The sequence below is a fragment of the Dipodomys merriami genome, unplaced genomic scaffold, assembly GCF_024711535.1.
Source record: "Dipodomys merriami isolate MVZ:Mamm:240054 unplaced genomic scaffold, mDipMer1.0.p SCAF_43, whole genome shotgun sequence".
NCBI classification, from domain to species: Eukaryota; Metazoa; Chordata; class Mammalia; order Rodentia; family Heteromyidae; genus Dipodomys; species Dipodomys merriami.
In genome coordinates, this window is record NW_027205937.1 from 8509030 (window position 1) to 8519116 (window position 10087).

The following is a 10087-nucleotide window of genomic DNA, read 5'->3' on the forward strand; positions in this document are numbered from 1 at the left end:
AGGTCAGTGGGTTTATTTCTGAGTCTTCAGTCTTATTCCATTGATCCTCAGGTCTGTTCTTGTGCCAGTAACAAGCTGTTGTTTTACTATGGCTTTTTAGTAGAGTTTGAAATTTGGAACTGATAGTGCTCCAGTGCTGTTCTTTCTGCTATGGATTGGCAAACCCAGAGCTAGCATTATACTTAATGGTGAAAATTTAAAGCCATTTCTTATAAATTCAGGAATGAGATAAAAAGTCTGCTCTCTCCACTACTCTTCAACTTAATATTAGAATGCTAGCTGGGGCAATAATACAACATGCAAACTTAAAGGTCTCCAAATAGGGAAAGATGAAATAAAACTCTCCCTCTTTGCAGATGATATGATCCTGTATTTAAAGAACCACATGGACTCCACTCCCAAATTATTGAGCTCATCTGAAACTTTGGCAAACTAGCCAAGTATAAAATTCACCCTCAGGAATCAATGGCTTTCCTGTATTCCAATAATGTTAAGATTGCGGGTGATATTAGGAAAGCAACCCCTTTTTAAAAGCCACACAAGAAATAAAATATCTAGGAGTTAAGAAGGACCTCTATGAAAGAAATTTTCAAAACCTGAAAAAGAAAATGAAAGCAGAACTAAGGAAGTGGGAAACCACCCATGCTCATGGATTGGGAGGAATAACACCATTAAAATGGCAATACTGCCAAAGGTTATATCCAAATTCAATGTGATACCTACCAATATCCCAATCTCACTCTTCAATGAAATAGAAGTAATCCAAAAATACATATGGAACAATTGAAAACCCAAATACCACTGAGGTTTTTTTAGTGATTCTCATTTTGTATTACCACTTTGATTCTACAAAGTAATCTACGGATTTTAACTTTCTTCCCTCCCTTTGAATAAAGCTCAAAAAACCCTGCATCTAACTCCCAAGACACTTAACTCTTAGGTCTGGACAATTGTTCCTAGATAGTGGATTACTTAATTGTATTTTGAACGCATAAAACATGCATATAGAAATCTCACATTTTGATCTCATGAGAAAACAGCCTTTACTCCACTCTCAGATTTATTTCCTGAAATGCATTTTTAAAGAGAATATGTTTTCATTTTTAGATGAACGGCTTGTAGGAAACTATTTTCATAACCTGGCTCCTCCTCCTGCACCTCAACACCTAAAACACAAATTTCAAAACGCATTTAAAAGAAACAATACAAAAACCAAACACTGGGAATGCTCAGATGCAGAACATTTTACAAAACCCAGAATATAACTCTGCTGTCTGAGGGAGGGGCTCTCTGAATAAATTAACAAACAAACCCAAAAGAGCATCCAGGAGTATCGGATGGGAGTGTCCCTGGCTGCTACTCCATGGACAAGGAGCATGGAATGGCTTCCTAAGCCTGCTGGCGAATGCGTGGGGGAAAGTTTCCTTGCCAGTCTGAGTACAAAAGTTGGCATCACCCTGCTTGGGCCTGTCTTTTTTGTCTTTTCCCCACAGCAGAACAAAATCAACCCCTCCTCCACGGCTGATAAATACTGTACAAACTGATCCACAGAGTGGCATCTGTTCAGTCTGCACTCCTTCCTAGGTGGGTGGACCCTGTCCCGTAGTATGCGTGTACTCCCAGGGGCTGATCCTCATGGACCCGGCCCAAGGGACAGGGGGGTGCTAGATGTGAGTCAGTGGCACTGTGTTATTCATGCAGCAGCTGCCAGGTTGCTGCCCTAGCCCAACAACAGGTGCACCCTGATCTTCTTCCACAGTCCCAGGCAAGGGGTGCTCACAACGGCCCTAGGTGGGCAGGCTTCCAGTAGGATCCCACTTCACCAGAGGGACCAGCATGCCTGATTAAGTGGCTGCAGCCTGAATTAATTATTAATTATTTAATTAATTGTTTAATGGAGCAGTATTTTTGCCAGTTGTGGGGCTTGAACTCTGAGCCTGGGCACTGTCCCTAAGCTCTTCAGCTCAAGACCAGTGCTCTACCACTTGAGCCATAATGCCACTTCTAGCTTTTTCTGCTTATGTAGTGCTGAGGAATTGAACCCAGGGCCTCATGCATGCAAAGCGAGCACTCTACCACTGAGCCACCTTCTCAGCCCTGGAGCAGTTTTAAAGAAAATGATTCACATTACTGTATGATATTATTGGAGAGTAATTTTTCTTCCATATGTGCCCAAAGCACAATGAAATGTAAACAGATTTGAACTCACGGTTGGAAGAGTATCCTACATACCACTATAAGTATTGTGACATTTGTCCAAATTGACAGAACAGCTTTCTAGGACCTCTATCCTGCTATGTCATAGACCTTTTGTAGCCACCTTATTTCCCCATACAGGCATGGCCTGGCTTCCTTGCCGCTCCCTGTGCATTTAACAGTTGAGTAATATGCAGTAGGCTCTCTTGTACAGCACCCTGTCACTCTGTTTTCCTCCCACAGAACACGTATGCACAATGCTTCAGATTGTAGGCTTAAAAACATAATTAGGATTCATGAATACTAGATTATATAAAAAACACTAACATTTTAATAAAGTTAGAAAAATAAATAGAATGAGCATTTTATAACCATCAGGACAAAAAAATACAGGTTTTCCCAGGAATGGGGGAAGGAATCTCTAAATCTAGATTGGCTTCTAAGTTGCCTTCAGAAAGAAATTCTGCCTCAGAGTCCTAAAAGGGATTTACTTCCTCATTAAAGACAGGGTTTTCTTCCTGAGTCCAAGGAGGGACAGATTCTAATTTCTCAATTGGAAACTGGATCCCCTTCAGGAGGACAGATTGGTCAGGATATTCTGTGAGGAAAGATTCCCTTTCCTCAACTGAATCTAGATTTTGGACCTCACTTATTGGTTTTCCTGAAGATACACTGGGGTCATTTTCCATTAGCATACATTTACACTGCATACCAAGACATGTCTTTTTGACTTGTTTGGAGCTAATCTAGGTGGATTATCAACATCACTGGAAGATATTCTGGATCATCTTCTTCCTTGGCAGTAAGTGCAGGTACTCCTGCTTCACATGTGGGGTTCACAACCAGTGGGATGTCCACAAGACTCAAAACCTGCTTGGGCCTTTCTATATATTAAAAAAACACCCTCTATGTTCACATGCCTTCTGGAGATCAGTAATGTTTTCTGATTTCCATGAGTCATCATAAACGACATCACTGATGGGTTCTTTATCTGGAGAACTGCAGGAGCTGCTCTACTGTGATACAAACCTGAGAATGGAAATAGGTACAGGAGTCTTAGAACTCAAGAAGTTAAGGTGTGACTAAACTTTCATGAGAATCTAATGGGGGAAGCTGTAGAACTTGAGTTTGGACTGAACACTGATGAGAAGTTAGCATGTTTCTAATGAGTGGCTACTTCCAAGTTCCTTCAAAGGAGAACAGATATTACCTGGCAAAGAATATCCATAAAAGGATATTTTGCCAAGCTGGGGAGTACTAAGGGCTCTATGCCCATCCTGCCCATGCCTAAAGACCCAAGTTCCATCCATATTCACCAGCTCTGAGGTATCTAAACAAGGACTTCTTCCACTTTTTCTTGGTCTCATGGGCCATGCGTTCCTCTAGCTGGTCCAGAAGAATATGTAAGCAGAAGAGCAAGTCTGAAGAGGGCATCTTGAGCTTGACATACTGTGTAAGTTCTTTCAGGGTGTCATGGTTCTTATTCTCATAGAAATCATCAAGGTAGAAGTCCATCCACATAGGGAAGATGGAACAAACTATGCTATGGGCAGATTGGTGACAAGGAAAATGAGAGCCTTTCCTCCCCATCCTGAGCTTTGTACTATAGCCTCTTTCTGGCGGGACTTGCATGTTGTAGGAAGAGACTCCTGCAAGCAGGATGCTCCTCACAACCCACTTCTAGAAATTTCTCAAATATAATCATCTAAAATTCTCCCTATGTTAGGAGGAGAAGGTTGTTTCCCCTCTTGATCTGACTTGCTATACATACCCCCCTCGTCATCCATGAGAGTCCAAAACCACAACCACATCCACACTGTGTAATCTGCTATCCACTGAAGTGCCAAGCCTCAACCCCCTGGTGAAAATCACAACTGGTGTGCAAAGAAGGAAGTTGACTTTGATTCAGACACCTCAAAGATACCCAGTTTTCAAGGACAGAACTTCTCTTTGTGTCAACGTCCACTTACTTCTTCATCTTGTTCATCTTCCTCCCAGTTACGGTAGAAGGATCTGTACCAATGGGAGGAGAGAAGGAAGTTACTCTATGCTTCTCTTTTGTGAACTAACAGGACAGACATGGGACTGGTTAAGTCACATATGGTAATGTAAACATAACAGACAAAAAGTAGAGATATGTCTATACAATTTCATGGAAATTCTGTGAGGATGCTTATCAGCATTTGTCCAAATAAATGTCCCATGGCTCATGCCTCTAATCCTACTAATCATGAGGGTGAGATCTAAGGATCACAGTTTGAACCCAGTCTAGTTTGTAAAATTCTAAAGACACTTATCTTCAATTAACCAGCCAAAGGCCAGACCTGGACTTGGAGCTTAAATGGTAGAGTGATATGAACAGAACAGCACTCAGGCCCCAAGTTCAAGTTCCATTCTTTCTTCCATCTATATTCCTTCAAAGGCCTCCAAGATAGTGATTTCCTAGGTGAGGGTGGATGTTGGGTGACACTGGCTCATTCCTTTAATCCTAGTCTCTCAGCAAGCAAACTGTTAAGGCTCCACTAGCTTCTGAGGAAAATGAAATGTTCTGGCAGGCCACTCGTAAGGAGTTATCCAGGGAATACACTTCTTTGTCTCAAGCCAAGCTCCTGTGATAAAACCCCAGTGAAACAGTCTCAGAGACGTACCAAGTATTCCAATAATCTGCCAGGGGGTCTCATCAGTCCTGGATTTGAATGAGGAACACTCACTTTTTAAACAATATCCAGCAACTGCTCCATTGTCTCCCACTCTCTATAGTGGCGGTGGAAGTTTCCAACATAGAAGAGATCACCTTTCTGGTAGGCAGGGATCAGGTCCATTACCAGCATTTCCAACAAGCCTGAGTCCAAGCTCCATATATTATAAGGCACATTCAGGATTTGAGCAGACTCATTGTCACACTGAGGTGGTAAAAAGAATGAATCTTTGAAACATGGAAATGGGAGTACACTTCAAAATGAGTAATAGAGTAATAGGATTGAAAAGTACACAGTAAATATTTTATCAATATACACATATAAAAACACAAGAAGAAGCCTGTACTGTGGGCTAGAATGAGATTAAATAGGTTTCCTGTCATAGTTACACCTGACCTGAGTTGCCTTGTGATTCCCTTTATTTCTTCTTATAAAAAGGCCTGAGACATTGGATTCGTGGTTTGGCACTGATCCAATGTCTGCAGTATTGAGTGAGGCACTCACCCCTCTCATGCCTGGGACCTGATTCTCTTGAACTTTGAAAACAATACAGGAATATCTTTCTTGTTTCTGAGCCACAGGCCAAGTGAGCTGGCTAGAGCTGACTGTAAGTTACAGTTGTCTGGGTCTCAGAGTTCCATATTCTATTCCATTGTGAGGGAAGTAGTGTCATCTCTCAGAGCCCAATGATCTAAGCTGCTTACTCACATAAGACCATCCCAAAGACAAACGGGAGGCTGAAATTTCCCCTCCCACATCACTCTATACAAATGTGGACATTGTCAAATCCCAACATCCTCAGGTAGGCCTAGGAACCAGCATGGTCTCAGCCTCAAGGAAGCTTTCCTAGGTGAGATCCATGCCTTATTCCTTATTTTTCACTATTCCTCTTGTTCTGCAAAAATCATTTTGCCTCTCAGGGCCCTCTCAGCCTGCCATGTGCTTTTTGCATCTACTTCCTAGGACACTGTTTGGTTCATGTTTCCTAATCTTTTGTTTGCTCTTGAAGCCCCTGTGTGCTGTAATCTGCCCAAAAGACAAATACTTAGAGGTGGGAAAAATCATAAAAATATTGAAAAAACCTTACACATATAGTCAGACATTTTTACACGTGTACATTTTTTTAAGATAAAAGACTATTTTTGATACTTTTGTCATATTTTATGACAGAGGGGAAGGGGAGAAGGGAAGAGGTGCTGCATTGTCTTCTCATAATTCAATGATTATTTTTTTTTGAATGGGTGTCCAGTCGTGGGGCCTGAACTCTGGGCCTGGGCGCTGTCTCTCAGCTCTTCAGCTCAAGGCTAGCAATCTATCACTTGAGGCACAGCGCCACTTCTGGATTTTTTCTTTTTTTGCTTATGTGGTGCTGAGGAATTGAACACAGGGCGTCATGCATGTAAGACAAGCACTCTACCACTGAGCCACCTTCCCAGCCCCTCAATGATTATTATTTAAAACTATAGTTGAAGGAATGTAAGATTTAAAGATAAAAACCGTGCTCCTGTTCTTTTTATAAGCTAGTTGTTTATAAAGTATTCCTCACTAAAGTCTTGTCACCTGTGTCTCATGAACTATCCTCCTCCTTCAAAATAATCAAGAAAAACCTTCACAAATAAGTGGGCTGTTGTCCAATCTCTGGATAAGAATTTAAGATACAATATTGCCTGTGACTCTGTGTGTGTACATCTCTGTGGGAGTGTTTGTGTGTGTGTGTGTGTGTGTGTGTATGTGTGTGTGTGTGTGTGTGTGTGCCCATTTTTACTTTGACTTGTGGAACCATGTTATCTCAGAAAGCCTCAGGGCACTAATGGGATGAAAAGCTTGTTAGATTTTAAGGCTAAGATTAGGGCTGGGTCTCATTCCTCTTACTGTCTCCGTTGATTTAAAAAAGAAATCCTCCTTTATCTTTAAAACATACCCAGGAAGAAGCAGGTTATTACCCTACCAGAGAGAAAAGAGGTTGTGACCCTGAAGTGCCTAAGGCAATTCAGCAATAACCTTGCCACTAATATCCACTGTGGGAGTAGAGAGGGTTACTAGATATCACTAAAAGAATGTCCCACATGATATTATTTTGTAGTAGATATCAACAGGGAAGCATTCTCAGGTGATGGAGTCAAGCAGGAGTTCAGTCTATTTTACTACAGTGGAGGTGGTCTGAGTGATGATGTAGATTTCCTCCAGGTGACTGTCAGGCTGTCGTTGAACTTTACCCATTAGGGTGTGCAGCAGCAGCAGCAACAGCAGCAGCAGCACAGGGTCTCTCAGTGGCTCCAAAGGACAGTCACACCTCGTGCTGAGCTGCAAATTCCTACACAACCTGGTTAAGGACACATGGCATAGGCTTGGCAGGCTGTGACCCCACTAGATTTTAAAACTATTTAGACAATAGCCCAGGACAATTTACCAAGCTGACAACATTTTAAATTAGATAGTTCTTTTAATAGGGCTAGGATTTTCTAGGCAGATATATAGGGCTCAGGCCTGTACTATTATTTCCCATGTCTTTTCCTTCTGTCTGTTTTGCCACATTTTTAAAAAAGTGAATCTGGTCCCTTGTTCTTAAAAGGGGATGTTGGGCAAAGATTCAGCTTCTGTCACTTCTTCAAGCTGACTCAGGGATGTTGATCCTAGTTAGCCAGGAACCTATAAACATAGCCTATTTTACAAAGAGGTTATCAGGGTTATATGTCATTAAGAACAATATTTTAACTTTTAACAAATGCACAGACCTTTTTCTGGCTACAGCAGTGGAGCTTATTTAGACTTCTAGTTTACAAAAGGATCTTTCTGGATGGCATAGGAATGTGATCTCTAGTAATCCTAACAATGCCTCAGTTACCTATGTAGGCCTTCAGACAGATATCAATAGAAACACACTCTCAGGTTTACAAAGTTTTTTTCCTGAGCAGATGAATTTCATGTAGCTGGCATCAGCTCAAAATTTACTGCCAATTAGAGTTTTTGGCACATACAGGGGTTGGGATCAAAACTATCTTCCACATTTTAAAACCTTAACTTTTTAGTACTATCACAGATGACTGAAGAGTTCCTGTCCCTTACAAGGTAGATAGACATAGACAGTATGCATGCTTACAAACTATGTTCCCATGAACTCCTGGTTCTGACCAATTTTTGAAAAGCCACACACAAATGACTCTAAGATCTGACATTATTTCTGCCATACAAGCAGTGGCTTATGGTGTCTGGATGCTCCTCCATTGTTTTCATCCCAGGAGTGTCTTCTCCACACTGGGAAAAATGCCTCATTGGCATTTCCCTTAGTTAGTTGCTGAACTTGAACTCGGGGCCTGAGTGCTGTCCCTCAGATCTACAGCAGGCTATCGCTCTGCCACTTTGAGTCCTAAAGAAACTCTGCTTGCTCTTTCAGCCATCTTTTGGCTGAGTAGAAGTGACAGTTTCACAAGGACCTTTTTCTGCCTGGGCTGGCTTGGAACCAGTTTGTAGATCAACAATTCTCATAAAAGGCCACTCTCATCCACTTAAAAGCAACAAGGTGTTCAACATAGAAGTGTCTTTTAAGCATGTTCTTACCTGAAAAGTACTAAGAGCCAAAGTTACATCTGATAAACTTATAAGAATCCTCACTCCTTTTTGTGGACCTGCTAGGAACTGTTACAAAAAAAAAAAAACCTATGAGAGCAAACTGAAATAGGAATTAAGCAATTATTTTGGTAATCCTAATTTTTCCTTTAGCATTTTGAGGTAAATATTTAGAACGTTTTTACTTTTAAACTTTATATCCAGAAATCAATTCCTAATTTGTTATCTCCGTTTTAATATTCTATACTTTAGTTTTTAGTTGCATTTTGAAAAATCCCTTGACCTCTCAAGGCTAGGTGTCACTCATTTTCTCTTGGATGCTTGTTTTAAAACAGATACACATTAAAACTTTTAAACTCAAATAAGAATTTTTTCTTATTGCAAAAATTACAATCACAATCACTGTACCAAGAAGCTAGACTTAACACCATTTTGCCTTAAAAATATCCAATAGCAGAATATCATTGAGAACAAATCACATTATATAAATAAACTTTTTAATACTTTTTAAAGGCCTTCTTAATTTTAATTTTAACATATCCAAGGGACAGTTTTAGCAATGATAATCCGATCATTACATCATTCAGTTTTACCATCATGTTTCCAGTGTCTATCTGAAGGTAAGGTACAAAATAAAGATGAGCCACTTAGCCCTTCCTGTGTAATGGGCACGCACCCAATCCAACTCTTTAGGGTTATATGAACTGCATTTGTGCCAGCTTGCCCTCTTTCACCATGCATGGTTCTACTGTGCATGACCAGCTGAACTGCACTTCTGCATGTTCACCCTTCACTCCTAAAGATAGTTCTTCTCTTGTCTTCTAAGTTTCTCCTTGTTGTTAAGCCAGATATCTTTATTACAGTGTAAAGAGACTTATGCATTCTAAAATACCAGATTTTCTAATTTTCAAGTTAAAGAATCCTTAAAAAGCCATTTAAAACAAAGTGAAAATTCTTTAAAAAAATTTTTGGTAATGTCCAAACGTCATAACCTTTTGAATTTTAAATTTTGAACTCACCCAATTGTTACAGAATGCTGAAAATGTCTATCTTCAACATATTACCAAACACATACAAAACACACTCACACAGATATTTAAGCATGCAAAAATAAAAACAACTTTTACATACATTTTCTAAAATTTTCAAACAAAAATTTAAGACAATATTTCTTTTAAACTAAGTATCTTTGTTGAGTTTCATTTTTCAAGGGCTTGCTTTACAAAGGCATTTCTCCAATTAGTCTTTTGAATCCCTTCTGTTGGAGGAATGCTGGGGGGATGGTCACCTGAAACTAAACTGGCCTGATTTTTATCCAATTTTATACAAGAGCAGTTTACATTGTCAGGACTAGCTGAAAAGTGAAACCCAGCCACACAGCCTTCTCTGTGACTGAGCTCAGCTGGAGGCTGGAGCTTTTATTTCCCCAGAGATGTTCAAATAAATAACAAAATCACAAAAACCAAAAACCCACATTAAAGCTCGTACCAATTCTAAAACAGAACGAGACAACTCAACACCCAAAGGCTGAGTTTATCCCTACCAGAACTCTGTGCCGTTCTCACTCAGCAAGCTGAATCCAGAGTCTGCTGAATGAGCATGCTACTCTCACCCAGAACTTCCCT

At 40.3% G+C, this 10087-nt stretch overlaps 1 long non-coding RNA gene across 1 annotated transcript; it reads right to left on the bottom strand.

The window, feature by feature from the left end:
* Window positions 1-3036: 3036 nt before the first annotated feature.
* Window positions 3037-5459, bottom strand: LOC138807733 (uncharacterized). Its single transcript, XR_011366250.1, has 4 exons — window positions 5400-5459; window positions 4908-5099; window positions 4167-4209; window positions 3037-3225 (listed from the first exon to the last, which is right to left on the bottom strand). It is a non-coding gene; the product is annotated as an uncharacterized lncRNA (long non-coding RNA).
* Window positions 5460-10087: the final 4628 nt, after the last annotated feature.